Genomic DNA, 17274 nt, shown 5'->3' on the forward strand with positions numbered 1-17274 from the left:
CCCTTCCTTCCAATCTAGCTCTCCAAACCGTCGGCTTGTGAATTTATAGTTGGCCCAATGATTGCTTCTCAGGCCATGATGGCTGTAAATTGCTTTGCCATTTGGTAAATGCTGGCAGTTAGAAGGTATACAAGTAATTATTTCCGCTTGTGCTGATTGAGACATAATTTCAGACGAGGTCCTGGAAAAATGACAGCATTTTGAAACAACTCTGTTTTAATTTCCCAGCATTTCTAATTAGAATCTGTTTGAACATGGGAAGTTTTTTTTATGTGGTTTCCTCCAATGGGGCCAGAAATAATTAAACTGTCAAGGGGAAATAAATACGTATAAACAAGGCATAATTTTTACAGAGCGCAGCACCTTGTCAGGCCATGACTTTTTGTGAAGAAAAAGAATGTGTGGAACAATACAGGGACATAGAGGACATACTGATACCATACATAAACACGTAAATGCCCAATGAAAAACATACCTAATCTATAGATCTGCAAATGTATAAACTAACCAAAACCCCCTGAAAATTCTCTATTTTGCTAATTAAGGTCATTTTTATAGATAAAACCCAGTCTATATAAAACCATTTCATCTTCAGAAGAAATGTGATTTAGAGGAAGTGCTCAACCTTTCAATAAGGAACAGTTTTTAACTCCATATCATAATTTACCATGAGATTACATAACTCTACATTACAGGAAACATAAATGCCAAAACAATCATTTACTAAAACAGGCAATATAACACAGATGCAGATTCTCTTCCTCCAACCAATTCCTGAGCAAAACCTCAACTAGTAATTAGACATTAATTGATTTTATGCAAGAATATGAATTTCTGATATATACAAATACAAGATAAGGACTACTAGCCTATTTGGTTGCTTATTCCTGCATTACAAAAAGTTTGATTCTAATCATTTGTAACACAGATGTTACACTCTGATCAAACTTCAAACTCCCCAAATTTTAACCATTCTTAGCATGACTTTAGTCATACTGGGGGGAAATATAAGACTTATTATTTCCATCTCAACAACAAGATTTTGTTGAAATAGATTATTTTGCCCATGTTCTGTATTCTGGCAATACGACTTCTTAGTTGTACTCTTTTTTTAAATGACTTAACAACAACCTCTCTAGATTTACATGCTGCAACAAATAATTATTGTCAGCAAATATACAACAGATATTGTCTAAACACAAGATACTTAAATAACTAGCTAAGCAGTTTATTTAGCACATGCATTCCGGTGACATGGGATGGGGCTTATAACTGGTGAGGCACAAACTCCACCATAGTCGGATTTACAAATCTAAAATACAATATAGAAACTATATTTTAATTTTGATCATAACTAATTAAAGCTTAGAACTAACAATGTAATAGCAAGAAAGATAAAAGCATATTTTATAAGTTCGCATGTCACATGATCTTACCTTCATTTTATATAGCGTCCATGCAAATCCTTCTCCATGAATAGTTCTGTCATTCTGTTGCAAAAAATGTAATAAAAAAAAATTCCGTGTGACTTTTTCCCTTTCATTTTCAAAAATCTGGCAGCCAAAGGCAGTGTGGCCTTGAATGGTTATTTTCCCCCACGACTGTTTTCAGTCGTTTCAATGCGTAGAAGAAGAGCACCTGGTGCTCGTTGTGTCTATGGTGCTCAGCACTGCCCCCTGTCAGTGAGGCATTTAACTGCACATTTATAGCCGATCAGAAAGACTACCGTATTTCAGGGATATAGAGCGCATCTCACCATAAGCGGCACACACAAAGTTTTTTTTTTTTTTTTTAACTGGAAACATATATATAAGCCACACCGGGCTATAAGCCGCTGGTATCTCCGCTGCTCTCGGTTTTCCACAAATCTGCTATTAAGGGCGCAGCCCTGTGTCTCCAATCATGGATTCGAGCTTACATGCAGCCTTCAACTTAAAAGCGGCGTCATATGAACTTCTTCGTGTGGTTTCCATGATGAGCGGGTATGAGTTTGAAGAAATTTCTCCTTCATGCCTGCTGCTAGCATGCGTTTGATCTAAATGAAAATTAGCACTTTCTTCTCTGATTTCCAATTCTGACTTCCAACGATTCACTTCCTACTAAAGAGCCCCCTGGTGGTTGAAGAAAAATCCACAGAAAAGCCGCACATATCGTTCTCTTCAAAGACCCGGTTCTAAAAGCCGAAACGTTCATGACCAACCCATCACTACACTGCTCTTACACTGCATCTGGAAAGTATCAATTCTTCACTTTTTTATTAAGATATTTGTTACCACCATGACTCTTCGTAGCTGGAAAACTCCAGAGCTCCTCTGTGGAGAGAGGAGAAAGTTTCTCACGGACAACCATCTCTGCAGCAATCCACCAATCAAGCCTTTGTGGTCGAGTGGTCTGACATTACTTAATAAAAGCCTCATGGCAGCAGCCCATCTGGAGTTTGCCAAAAGGTACATGAAGGACTCTAAGGCCATGAAAAACAAAATTCTCTGGTCTAATGAGGCATAGATTGAACTCTTTGGTCTGAGTGCCAGACATCATGGAAATCAGGCATGACTTTCCTCCAAACATGATGGAGGTTGTTGTATTGACCACCAGGTCAATACAGTGAAGAAATGTGATTTCAACATCATGAAGTGTTAACTAGTCAGGATAGACAGAAATATGAAGCAATGCACAGAGACATTGGAGATGAAAACCAGTTTATTTTTCAGACAACAACATCCAAAGCACACGACCAAGGAATGGTTTCAAAATCACTCTATGAATGTTCTGGAGTGGCCAAATCAGGTCAGACGTGAATACAACTGAACATCTCTGGAGAGTTCTGAAAATGGCTGTCCATAGATGTGTCTCCCCTCACACCCGATGGAGCTTGCGAATAATCTAAAGATCTGGGTGCTAAGCTAATGCCCTCATATTCAAAAGACATGAGGCTATAATTGCAGCCAAAGGTGGATTGTATTAAGAATAGATTCTGAGAACTTTATGGATGGACTGTAACTGAATTACTCACCTGAAACAACATTGTGTAAGCTAGTAGAGAAATTTCAGTTGCCGTCCAAACCCGAATCCTGCATCAACAATTTGGAGGAATCACCCTTGAAGAAAGGGGATTTTCTTTCCCACAGCAAGAGTTGAGTTTTAGAAAATGTAATCTATTAACATTTTAGTACTACAGCAGGGTTGGTACAAATATAAGCATCAATACAATTCTGGGAGTCTGAAAATTGAGCTTGGAACACTGAATGACAAAGTGATTGCACACTGATAGGCAGCACTAATAGAGATGCATTTGAAGTAGAGTTACTCAATTACAACCTGACAACTCAAGGACCCCATCTCACCAACCCCATATGAACAGATGCTCACAGACACACAGGCACATACATATGAAGCGCGGTGTAATCGCACCAACATGGATCTTATAATACAGCAAATGTCAAAGAACTTACCAAAACCTAAACAAAAGGTAAAATACATAAATATTTAATTTGCTAAAGCATTTTACTAATTATTTACCTAACCTTTTTTGTTAGTTTTTTTTAGGTTTATGTAAAAATACATCCTCCACATCTTTATAAGTTCTTACATGTTACACTCAAATACATGCATAGGGCCTGAATCACAAAGGATCTGATTCATGTGAAAGAAACTAAGGGCTTATTGATGTTTTATTTTGTGGACAAATAAACAGAGGGCATGTTTAATACTTCCATAAAATCTCTCATCTCTCAGTGTACCCTGAAAAAACTTTGTCCAGTATACTCAGTCACATAAACTTCAATAAAAATTCTATTTATACATTTTGTAACATTTAAACATTGCTTAGTTTTTTTTAAAATAGTAAAAAAAAAATTTTAAACACAATTCCAAGTCTGATTCCAAGGCTAGATTTCCCTGAAGCCTAACATTTATGAAAAGAAAACAAAAAAGAAAACAAAAGATTAGTTTTCTCTTTGAACTAAATTTGAAAATCTATGTCTATTTGCTGATGCCAGATGGTGAACAGCTACAGGTTCTATGAGAAGGGCTTTGTGTGTGCAGACGTACACATGTACTAAGGTTAACGGTACACTTGGATACAAACAATTCTCATCTAATATTAATAGGATATGTTAAACAGTAACACTAAGTCAGCACGGACGAGGAAGGCGTCTCTGAGTGCCAAGTAGAGAGATGAATGTCATGCTGACTAAAGTTACACACATTGACATATTCACATATGTTGCATGGTAACTTTTAAGAAAAAAACTCTCAATTTATAAATAAAATAAATAATAAAAAAAATATTTACAATATTAATAATAACATGCTACACATTTTGTACGTACAAAGCAGAAAAAAGTTATAATTCATACTTACTATCTATTTCAAAGATTCTAACTGAAGGTGCAACATAACCTTAAATAGAAAATTAGAGAAAGAAATTAGTGGATCACACTATTAGTCTGTAATTGGCCTCAATCTGAATTTGTATCCAGTGGAGTTGAAACGAAGTTTGCTCTTGCCTCTCTGTTCTTGACTGCATGGCTCTGTGTCTGTAATTGTCTGGATGTGTGAAACAGTCACCCGTTCTTTGAAACAAAAACAACCACTTAGGCATGAACAGCAGCGCTTGGGAGACATCAATATTTCAGTCAGGTGTGTCGAGACAGAGAAAGGGGGAGACAGAGTGAGGAACATGAAAGCAGCAACGAGGGGGGGACCCCTGCCATACTGAGGCATTCCCAAGACTGACGGAAAGACTGAGGCTCTGCATACGCGTGTGTGTGTGCGTGTGTGTATTATGTGATTTTCCCCCATCGTCACCCCGCTCCAACACTCGCTATTGTGTGTACCACCTCTGTCACCTTTCTTCTAATCAGGAGTTTAAATCAATGACGTTGTCCAAAACTATAATTGCCCGTCCTTAAACTGCTTCTCTCGCAATATGCTTTCACCAAGAAACGACTCGGCAGCAGAAATACGCCTTTGCGTGTGTTGTTGTGTGTGTATGTGCGAGCTGGATTAAGAGTATTTTCTCATTATAGCAGTGTCTGAATGTGTAGAAAGTGCTTCTCACATTGTTTTACAGCATCCTGAAACCTCAGAGCTCAGCACTAAGCAGCATAATACCCTGTTGTCCCACACTGATGCCTTCTTGTAGAGCTGTTTCCACAAAATGGCTCATAAGCTGGACCCATTGCACTTTACTGATTCGGCCGTTCGAGAACAAATTAGTATACAAAAAAAAAAAAAATCGGAAGACTAATTTGTTGCTATAAGCTAATTTCTCTATGATTATACACATGCAAAAAAGAATAGCTCAAATAGTCATTTAGGATTCTCCAAAGCAGTAGTTCCCAAGTGGTAAAGATTTATAAGTCTAAAACCACAGATTTAACACAAACATTACTAATGGGCTAGCTAAATGAAGGCATGATGACAGGGTAAGCAGCTTTGATAACACTCATGCTTGCAAAAATATATCAGTCATATTTTAAACTGAATTCAAATTTAAAGGATCATTTTCTTTGTGCATTACACAAAATTTGGCCAATGGCTTTATAGCACTTTATCAAGTCTGAGAACTTCAAAGCACTTTACACAAAAAAATCATCATTCCTCTCATTAATTTACATTAATTCAATTGAGTGATCAAAGCCATCCTGAGTGACAAACTGCTCTTCTTCACCTACCCATGAAATGCACCAACATTACTAAATTGTCACAGCTACAGTATATTGTGGCTGTGAAGCCACAATGCACATCCCATCATGTGTGTGAGTAGAATGGTTTCTTGCCACACTGTGTTACCCTATGCTTAAGTCCAATTAACTAGACAGGCATTTTCTTGGCCTGACGATACACTGACATCAGTTAAATACACACATTTCCAACAAATAATTGAAAGGGAAAAACATTCACACACCATTACACAGACAGACAGCTCAACAGATAACTAGATCACCTGGAAACAATGTGTCAAAGGTAGACATCAGCAATGGTGTCTGAATCTTTCTGCCTGTTCATCTACATGGATGGACAGAGTGGTAGAAAGAGCTGTAGAGGAGAAAGCAAAGAGGAAAGACAGATAGAAATTGAGATAGAAAGAGAGATTTCTGGTTAACAAGGTGTTGAGCACGACAAGCCCTGAGGAGTCTACGCTCTCTTACCCTCAAAGATTAGACACCTTACCCTCCGTCAATCCTGCTCCCTCTCTTGTTGCGACACAAGGGGAACATGCCACTAACACAAGGGGCACACCCCGGGAATAAACTCTGCCTCTCCTTCTCCTGGATGATTCAGTCCTTGTTTTTTTTCCAGATTTTTACTCTCTTCTCTTCCCGTTTGCTTGTTAGGTCTGACTAACTACCAGTACATATCAATCTGATGCAAACTCAGATTGAACTCAGCAAGTAGACTTTAAAATGCTTTTGTTAGTTTATTAATCACTGAATGCACTGAATGACTTGGCACCAAAATACATTAAAGACCGGTTGTCATTGTGTCAATCTCCCAGACCACTCAGATCTCCTGACTCAAGTCTATTCTGTGTCCCCAGAACCAGAATCAAACACGGGGAGGCAGCATTCAGTATTTAGGCTCTTCTAATCTGGAACAAACTCCCAGAAAACAGCAAAAGTGCCAATTCTCAATAATAAGTGGATGAGAGGCAGAGTACACCCGAGACAGGTCTGGGTGTAAACCATACATCCTGTGTGAGTTTATCTATTGCAGATATTGGTAAGTGTGCAACATTAAAAAAATTTTAATTTTGGACTTATCCCAAACTTCCTCCACACAAAAATCTGCCTGTAAATTCAATAAGCTCTGTCCTCCTTTCCTTGCTTCTCCCGCTCTCTAGTCTCCTTCATTCATCGTTCTTTCCTTATATCAGCTCTCACCGAGTTACAAACTTGTTTCACCCTCTCTTACTTGTTTGACACCTCTCTCCCACCTGAGCATCTCTATGTGTCAAGACAAATTGGCTGAGACTCACATCTTTTTCTCTCTTCCTCAGTCTGCTCACCACTCAACCGAAGAGAGGTACAGAGAAAGAAAGAGCAGGTAACGTAATGTGAAGAGTGGGGGCAGAATGAGCAAAATACACTGGAGTTATGGTGCAAATGTTACAAAGGAAGATGTCATAATTAACAAAGGACTAAAGTAAAAACACACTTGACCAAAATAAATGTCTGCCACAGCAATAAAAAGATCATATGAGGAGTTGCTTTTAGTGGCAAATACAGGAAATATAATTGATTAGGTTATGCTATGCAACTGAAGCCAGTGTATAAAAAACACAATTTTATAAATGCAGATATGATTTTGATCCTCCTAATTGACTTGAAACTGGTGAAGTTTAATCCAATTTATTTTCAAATTCTTAGCAGCTTTATGTTATGGCTATGATTTTTATTTTGTTCAACAAGGTCTAGAGAGTTTATCACGTTTAGGTAAAAAGGAATGGCACTAAATCCAGGGCAACCCTAGAAGAAAACCTGCTCAACACTGCACAAGATCTGAGTTAGTTGGAGGGTAATATTGACCCACCATCTGGAAAACAAACCTAAACATACAGCCATAGGAATAATGTAATGCTTTAGAACATTAAATGTTAGATGTGTTAGAATGGCCTAGACCAATATTTAATTTGTAGTAGGACTTGAAAATGGAGGTTTTAAACCTTTCCCAGTCCAATCTGATGAGCTTGAACAAAAGAAATCAAAACGTAGATAATTTGTGCTCAGTACTGACATTTACTTAATAAATGTAACATACTCTTATTAAAAATAACTATACTGGTAATTATTACAATACACAACATACCTGTGTGCTTATAGATATGTTTATAAGTTACCTAAAATGTAATTATGATTGTCGTCTTGTTATCTAAAAGTTCTGAAAAGCACATTTTTGAAAATACTCTGTAGCTCTCTTAATCATAAAACAGACGCTGAAAGTAACTTTGGATGTCAAACATTTTCACACACACAGGGACTGATTCAGAAACATATGGGCATCACATAAGCAAATATGGTTTTCCTGTTGCAAACCTGTACTTTTCCTAGCATACTTTTAACGCATACAAACACCTTCACACCCTCTCTCTCTCACACACACACACACACACGCACGCACACACACACACACACACACACACACACACACGCACACACACACACACACACACACACACACACACACACACGCACACGCACACACACACACACACACGCAGACACGCACGCAGGCCTATAGCACTGCGACAAAGAGATCAGAGAGACGGGCAGAAAATAATAGAATCTTCATCCCAGTAATCCATATTCATTCTTCTCATCCCTCCTCGCCTCATTCCTCCTGCCCTGCACGCCACGCTTCCCTGTATCTGACATTCAAATGAGTTGTCTTTTCTCCCTTGTTAGACACACACGCACACACACCAACGTTCGCTCTCTCTTTTTGTTTCTCCCCCTCTCCCATGCATGCACACAAACACAAGGATACTCATCCACTTTCTTAGATACTTTCTGCCCCGTTGCACCCGTGATGGCAAATTGAGCGCCTCCCATCTCTCTCCCTCTCTCTCTTGACTCCTCTCATCTTTCCTCCATCTTCTTTCTCCCCGACACCTCCAGACCGTTTCCCCCTCCCTGTGATTTTACTATAGGCAGGTACGGCTGGATCACAGGCCAAAGAAAGAGGGGAAAATGCCTTTATGTGGTGAATGGGTCAGAGTGTGACACTCACTGCGATGCGTGACACCAAATAAGAGCAGTAACAGTTGATCTATCTATCTATCTATCTATCTATCTATCTATCTATCTATCTACACTGCAAAAGTCCCCTTTCAAAAACAAGAAAAAAAGTACAAAAATAGGGTATAATTTCTTAAAATAAGAAAAATTATCTGCCAACAGAACAAGAAAATTTATCTTGTCAAGATTTCTAAAACAAGAAAAAATATCTTACCAAGATAAACCTACAATATCTTAAAATTAGTGTATTTTTACTTAAAACAAGCCAATTTTACTTATACGAGTAAGATATATTATCTTATTTTAAGAAAAATTATCTCAAGTAAAGAAAATGTTACTTGACACTGAATTTCTTAAAATAGCGTAAAATTTTCTTATTTTAAGAAAAATGTTCTATGTATTAAGAAAATAAATCTCATATATTCTATTTGTATTAGTAAAATTGGCTTGTTTTAAGTACAAATACACTAATTTTAAGATATTTGTAGGTTTATCTTGGTTAGATATTTTTTCTTGTTTTGGAAAATCTTGACAAGATAAATTTTCTTGTTCTGTTGGCAGATAATTTTTCTTATTTTAAGAAAATTATACCCTATTTTTGTACTTTTTTTTCTTGTTTTGAAAGGGGACTTTTTGCAGTGTATACCCAAATCTAGTTTATTTTTATTGTTGCATAGGATTAAAATATATATTTTATCATAGCCTTACTCAAGGTTCTTATGCTAAGACAAAAATCCAAAAATTGATCCTGTGAATACTGGAACAAGAGATGTTATTGGCTTGCTGAAATGAAGACATAAGTTCAATTACTTTTAACATCTTTATTACGTTTAAGTTTCACATAAACACAATAAAACATGACTACTGGTCAGAATTTAAAGTCTGGATGGGCATCTGATTCTGAAACAATCCTGTAAAATGACAGAACAATGAAGATCTGACACATCTGCTGCACTAAGAGTCAAGCAAACCAAATTGTCCAAAGCAAAAAAAAATCTTGGGATTAGATGTCAACAATAGGAGCTTCCCCCGCAATGAACTTCTTCCAATAAGCCATAGCCTTTTATATGTGGAAGTCTTGCCTCAGTTACGGACGGCGTTCTCAAGACGTCTGTCAGCAGCACAGAGAGGAGTGGCCACACACACGGATGCTGAAAGGTGTAGTAGCTATGATGTCCTCCTTTCAGAAGATCAGGGCAGGCATGGTTCCAATGGCCAGTAGAAAGTTGGTTTCAGGATCACCACAGAGCTGAAAAGTGATCTTGTTTGAAGTTGTTGGGTCATCTGCTAATTGGAGCACAGACAGAAAAACAATCACAAAACAAACCACGTTTTAGGGACTAATCAGTGTAATGATGAATCAGTATCATAAATTTCTTACCTCAAGAATGTGAAGGATGCCGTCACTTGCAATTCCCAAAGTTTCTTGTAGATGGTGCAATACGTGATTGGAGATGTGTCTGGCATAGGCTTCACCATGGCAACAGTTTGGTTTACTTGAAAAATAAAATAAGTCTTATTTTAGTTTATGTGCTCAATTACAATATTACATGAATTCAAGATGGCAAGAAAGTTATTTTAATTAAATCAAACTAGGACTACTTAAATTCACAAATCAAAAATAGTGTTTAAAATATCCTGGTAACAGTGTGGAATATCTAACCTAGGCTTTTAGACTCATTGCATTTAAGTTTTTAAATTACAGCACATCAAACACCCTCAGTTAGTGAAATACTAGGCGGAATTGCCCTTTAACCATTTCCCGAATCAGAAGCTACGAATGAGAAGCCACCTTAGCTATGTTAAAAAACGGAAGCTACCAAGAACTCGTGTCGATATTTTTAAGCCACAGCTATTGTGGTTAATAACTGTTCAAAGCTCATATTCACAAGAGCGGCTCTTTAACCGCGGATGAAAATTGGCATATCACGACATGCTAACTAGCTTCAGTTAGCTTATCTTAGAAAGACAGACAACTTTAAACTTACCTCTCAGTACAGCAGCTGTAGGGTCTATACACGTAAAAAAGTCCTCCATCTTCATTCATGTCCAACCGAGATTAGAGAATTTGCCAAAAGAAAATCTTATAAAAGTACAGTAGATAAAAGCTTAGTTAGGCTTTTACAACTGAATTGACCGTTAATCAGGGCAGTTAAATGATCTCTGGCGTTGCCGTTAGTGATGTGCGGATTGATACTGAAATATCGATTCTTCCGATACCAGAACTTAATTCTTTAAAATCTATTGTCAGATCCAAGGATCAATACTTTCAACACTTTAGTAATTTGAGATAATGTAGATTAACAAGAGCAAGTTAGAAAGTAACTAAATTATTGAGATCTTGCCGAAATGAAACGTTGTTAATGGGAACTACTTTTTCTTCCGCCTGGTGAGTATGTAATGTGTAAGGACGTAATGCCCAAGCGCAGCGTGCTGCTGACTCTCACTCACTCAGAAATGGACATGTTGACAGATTATTAAAAAGTGACATGGAGCCATTTCAGCTGTCATTTTATAGTAGTTTTAATAATTAAACAAGGATGTGTTTAGTAGGGTTATTACTTTACTAATTTTCTTTTTTTTAGTTTGCAACTCCATTTTCATATGTTTTGTATATTTCTGCTGAATTAAAATAGCTTATAGTAAACGAGATTGTTCTCAATGTACTTCTGAGTTTAAAATGAGTGCATCAGAGTACATTGTGTTCTTTTTATGAAGCCAAGATATGGATTACATTTATTTTTTATTTAATTAAGAAACAAATTAATTGTCTTTTGCACAAAGTATGGGATCTGTATTGCCAATACCACCTTAAATTTTACTCGGTATTGGATCGGAAAGAAAATCTGTTGTATCGAACATTAATACTATCTCACTGACATTTTGGGCGCTTTCCCATGTGGATTGTATGATGTCATAAAAGGGGTTACAAACATGATGAATAAAATATTGTTCAAACTAATATTAGTAACTTATAAAGTAAGAATTTGAAATATAAACCAAAAGTTAAAATATTTATCATGACATTGAGCTAATCAATATTGTTGATTCTAATCTCATTGTGTGGAATACCAGCCATTTCAAATCACACATCAATAGAAATTTCATGACATGTCAGTAAGAGGTCCCACATCTTGCATCAAGAAGATCAAATTAAGAAGGTCCTTAGCTGATGGAAACATGCCAAGAATTATCTTGATATATAAACTGATATTGTTTCTGAAATTGTTGTGTTAAATGTCAATCGTTTAAATATTAAATTATAATTTCCAGTACACTCTGCCAACTTATACAAGAATATAAGTTCATGGGTTTTTTTTTATTTTTCATTGACAATAACACAAAGGATTCCATTTGGACATAGTCTGTTTTAATTATCTGAATACATTTAATTAAGTATGTGATTTCGCTTTCTGTGCTTGAAATAAGAAATTTTTACTTATATAAAATAAGTTCTAGACTTGAAGTTTGATTGGTAAATATTGATATTCTAGATTCTAGCACATATTTACTCATAATAAGTAATATTTTCTTAACATTAAGCTTTTATATCTTACTGAGATAATTAAGTACAAAAACACTTAAAATAAGAAAAATATTCTTACATAAATCCCTCTTGGTGAGAAAAATTATCTTGTCAGAAAGAAAACAAGAAAAATCTCCTTAATTTAAGATATTTAATCTTACTAAGATTTCAGTTTTTGCAGTGTATCTATCCATCTGTCTCATGGTCCTATTAGCGGGAAGATGGAAGTGTGATCATGGTTGCCGTGTGCTAACAGGGAGCGTGCTGCCATGGATGACAAATATTACACACACACACACACACACGCAGCCATGCAGGGAGAAAACACTTGGTAGATTTCATCACTGCTTGTAATTATGATCCTGTCAGGTCCACAATGTGGCAATCCATAACGACACGCACGCACAAATGCACTCACTCAAACATATGCTGGCCAACGAGTGCACACGCTGGACATATCATTTCACATGTTATATGCCACACAGAGAGAAAACATAGTTCTTATGAGGAATGGTCCAACACAAGCCGGCACAAGATAAACAACAACAACAAAAAAAAGATAACGAAATATGTGTGGAGCATTATGAAGATAATCTGTCCTGCTTTCAGGTAGGAGAGGAGAAAGAGTCAAGGCAAGTGTGAAACTGTTCAAACTAGAACGAAACTGCAAAACAAAAATAGTTAGGTATTTAATGTGAGCACTATTCATTTTTCGTTATTTGTTCAACATCTTTACTGAGTGAATTAGATCTGGACAGTTGGGCGTGTCTGGCTGAGTGTGTTGGTTTTTTTAGCGTTTCCACGTGTGAGTGTGTTGACATCTCTGTCTCCACTGTTGACACCTCATGTGTCAAGGGAGCCTATTAGAGACCCTCACAGCCTAACCCCACACCTGACCCCCACCCTAATGTGTGTAGTATGTGTGTGTGTGTGTGTGTGTGTGTGTGTGTGTGTGTGTGTGTGTGTGTGTGTGTGTGAGTGAGTTTCTTCTTTCTCCATTAGGCTTCGTATCAAGCATTTTGTTTTAGTTAGGGTCATTATTTAAGGCCATTGTGAAACACCTTAAAGTTCATACAATGGAAGTTGTTAGTGTATTAAATTGGTTTAACTCCAAAAGTATGGTTTTAGTAAAAAAAAAAAAAAACATAATTCATCAAGTTTGCAGAAAAAGAGAGATGAAAGAGAGGAATCTCCCTCTTTCTCAGTCCATTCAGTATTGTGTATGTATTTTTAACACAATCAGGTAACTGTATTACCTTCAGTTATTAAGGAAATTCCGAATTTATTAGGGCTGGGACTGTATGTTTCAATGGATTTTAATGAACTTCTACATTTACATTGTGTTCCCAGTACAGCGAATGATGACAAAGCCGCTTCTCTTGGCCCACTGAGGGTTAATTTTAGCTTCAACAAACAATCTGATGGGACGCTGGAAAAGACTGTTGTTGTCAGCGTCCGCAGTTCACATTTCTAAAGAAGCATTCTTCCAAAGAAGTTCATAAATGATCAGTATTATATTGTTTCATGGGAACAAACCATCCTTTGTACTTACTACACCGGAAAAGTAGCAGTGAAAATGCTTTTATTTTGATGTACAATAACTATCATTTAGAAGTGAAAGCATATGATTAATAATTTATTTTGGCTTTCTATAAAAATCATTTATAGATTGGTCTACATTTTTGGTGTCTTTTTAACTTGAACATATTATCTAAAGATGAATAACAAATATAACAAAGCGATTGGTTATTAATTGTCCCTCCCACAATCTTGCCTTCACTTTGTTCACTAATTCCATCTCATCTTTTTCCTAAACCATCGGCCTTCTGCCGTTTCTGTCGTCGTCAGACTCGTCCTACTCCAGTTTGTTAGTTTACTCCGTGCTTCCCGTGCTAACTTTGATTTCCTGTCTGTGCCTCCTCTACTTCTCATGACTAATTCCTTCCAAACCTCTCTCTTCTGTCCCGCTGTCTCTCTCGTTTCCCTCTACCTCATCTTCACTCTCTCACTCACGAGTGCACACATCTCGCTCGCTCTGTCTTGTCTCTTCAAACTCGCTGAAGCACAACTAAGCCGGGGGTTTGAGTCCCAATGAGAGCGGTTAGGGCAATCAGTGCTTTTCACACCCTCTGATGTTCTTAAAAGGTGGAGGGATCAGACGCCCCTGCTGTACTGTCGCACTTGACACACTGCATGCACGCACACACACACCATGCACACGCACACACACACGCACACACCCCCGCCCCACACGCCCACACACACACACACGCACGCACGCACGCACGCGCACACACACATAGCATGTCTTTATATCTTCACGGGGACTTTGTATTGACTTCCATTCATTTTTCATTCATTTCTGTAGCCTAACCCTATCACTTAGCCAAAACCTAACCATTACATGCCCATTGTCACTAACTGGAGCTATGTGCTTTCAGGACATGTGAAGCAGCACTGCTTTGGGCCCAAGAGGGTACAGTAGGTCCACACAAAGTAATATTTGTTAGAAAACTAGGCCTTGCATGTACCAAATACAAGGCCACACACACACACACACACACACACACTCTTTTCATTACCTTGCAAAAGCTTTACTCCCTATGAGGGTTTTGTTCTGTTACGTACAAAACACATTGGTATTTGATGCGACTGAGCAACAAAAAGTACATAGTTGTGAAGTAGAAGTAAAAAGGCGTATGGTGAATATTTTTGACAAAAATCTTAAATGTGTAATGTGGATATGTATTCAGCTCCTCTGAATTTGCCGAAGAAAAGACAGGAAACTAAGTATTTACATAAGATTTAGGTGACGTTGCTTCACTAAAACCTCTTAAAGATCAGACTCACAGTGCTTAAGAGTTGAAGACTACATTAGTAATTGCTGCCCTGTCGACAGACGCTCCACTTGTGGATCTCTGCAGCTCTTTCTGAGTCGCCATGAGTCTCTTGTCTGCTCCACTGATTAATGTTCACCTCACCAGGTCTGTCAGTGGATGGCCATGTCTTGGCAGGTTTGTGGTTGTGCCCTGCTCTTTACATTTCCAAATGAGAGATCAAATAATACTAGTTGAGATGGCCGAACTTTGGAGTGCTGTTTGGTGTGTCCCTGTCCTAGCTGCTGTGTTTCGTGGTGTGTGTTCCGGTAGTGCACTGATGTTTCCCATAAAGCTCTGAGGCATCCACAGAACAGCTGTGTTTGTGCTGAGATTATATTACGTAATAGATGGACGCTGTTTACTAATTAGGCGACTTCTGAAGGAATTTTTGTTGCATTGGATTAGGGGATCATGATAAAAGAAGGTAAGTAAATATGCACATCACACTGATTTTTTTCCCTTCTTCAAAAAATATGTTGAAAATCACAAATACTTTTAGTTCCACCTCATAGTTATGCACCACTTTTCTTTGATCTGTTATATAAAACTCCAGTGAAACATCAAAGTTTCACATGTCAAAATGTGAAAAGTTCAAGGTAATACTTTTCCAAGGAACTACGTACCTACGGTGATATGTAATGAAGTCAAAGCTATCAAACTCAAATTCAACATCCAGTGAGTTCCCATTAGTTGGATGAGAAAGACAATGCTCAAACTTGTCTATTTTGAATATTGTTTTAAAATCTAGTCTGATCATCATAATTTAAGAATAAATTCTGCTTGGGATTTTTTTTTTCATCTCTAAAGTTATTTTGTAGCCCAGTTATATTAATGAAAAATAATAGATGATAAATCAATGACACTTCTCCCTTTGCCATCAAAATAACTGATCACTCAAACTACTTTTTCTTTATTTATTGGAACAAATTATGGATTTTTAAGTTACCTAAATCCTTACTTTCCTGTCTTACAAACAGAATAACGTGCATGCATGTAGGATAACGTCAAGGTTTCGAGCCAAAACGATTAGAAATAGTCCTTGCTGTTGTGCCCGCTAGTTCAGTGGGATCAAGTGTTCATGATGGTGTGATATAGATTGCAGTAAGGAAACTGAATGTACAGATCCACGCTCCACATAATGCGGCAAAGAGCAGTGACGCTATCAGTTTACACCGTAACGGACAACACAGTCACTTTGCACCAAAGTGAAAGATACCGACACTCTCACACACACGCGCACACACACAATGCACAAACACAAGATTCAGGAGGATTAATTCACTGCATCATGTCATCAATCCTACCCTGCCCCCTGCGGTTACAAAGGAAGTTAAAAGTTTGTAAAAAAAAAAAGAAAAAAAAAAAAAAAAGGAAAATCAAAGCTCAGCTGCTCTGATTCTCTGCTCGCCTCTTTAGCTAATTTTCTTCTCTCATTTCTTTTTTTATTGTTACTTAGTTTACTCAGTTTTTCTATTCTGTTGTTCATCAGTCTACCCTCTCCCGCTGCCTCAGCCAGCATACCTTGATAAACGGAGGCTCTTAGTCACATTGGGGTCAACCAGTATAAACACACACACACACACACACACCTGCATACTCGTGGAAAGGGTCATCCTGGCAGGGTTACTCTGCACAAAGTCAGCTTCCCATAATGTGGTTGCTGTCGCCTGCCTCACACCCTCATGATCCAATTAGGAGCCGCAACTCTTCCAATCAGCTGCTGTGGCGACCAACAGGGTAGATGAGCAGGCAGAGGCAGGCGGAGAGCGCCAATCTCCTAAGTGCTTTTAGGGGATTAGAAGAAGGTGGGTGGAGCGTCGGGAGGGAGGGGAACGCACCGCTTCTGCCTCAAATCTTGGTATTCCTGTATAGTTGCTGAGAGCCGAGCACCAAAATGTCTCTTAGTTTTTATGCCACTCTGCCAAAACAGCAACTTAGTTGGTAATATTTTCATACAGAAGAAAGATGTTCGTCTAGACAATTAGACAGCAAGAAAGTCAGCGTATCAGTGTTACACCAAGCTAATACCTTCCACAGGGCCTGCTGTCCGCTCAACCTCAAACCTGTGTGACATAAATATCATCAACCCATTTATTAAAATCGGTTTATTCTTAGTTTGATCATTTTA

At 37.8% G+C, this 17274-nt stretch overlaps 1 protein-coding gene and 1 long non-coding RNA gene across 4 annotated transcripts in view; both read right to left on the reverse strand.

Moving 5' to 3' along the window:
* Window positions 1-17274, reverse strand: part of esrrga (estrogen-related receptor gamma a) — a 145088-nt gene that overhangs the window by 83743 nt on the left and 44071 nt on the right. The window contains exon 1 of one of the 2 annotated variants that reach the window (XM_008405749.3): window positions 1437-1740. The exons of the other annotated variant lie outside the window; for it this stretch is intronic. The gene's annotated coding sequence lies outside the window, so the exon portion shown is untranslated. Of the gene's footprint in view, window positions 1-1436; window positions 1741-17274 lie in introns of those variants that run through there. 2 annotated transcript variants of the gene reach the window in all.
* On the reverse strand, window positions 9548-10866 carry LOC145551133 (uncharacterized). Of its 2 annotated transcripts, none has more exons than XR_014086950.1 (3): window positions 10730-10866; window positions 10123-10237; window positions 9548-10025 (listed from the first exon to the last, which is right to left on the reverse strand). It is a non-coding gene; the product is annotated as an uncharacterized LOC145551133 (long non-coding RNA). The 2 variants fall into 2 exon arrangements; XR_014086949.1 differs by having other exon boundaries at window positions 9548-10028.

The sequence above is a fragment of the Poecilia reticulata genome, chromosome 3, assembly GCF_904066995.2.
Source record: "Poecilia reticulata chromosome 3, P_reticulata-male-v2, whole genome shotgun sequence".
Lineage (NCBI taxonomy): Eukaryota > Metazoa > Chordata > Actinopteri > Cyprinodontiformes > Poeciliidae > Poecilia > Poecilia reticulata.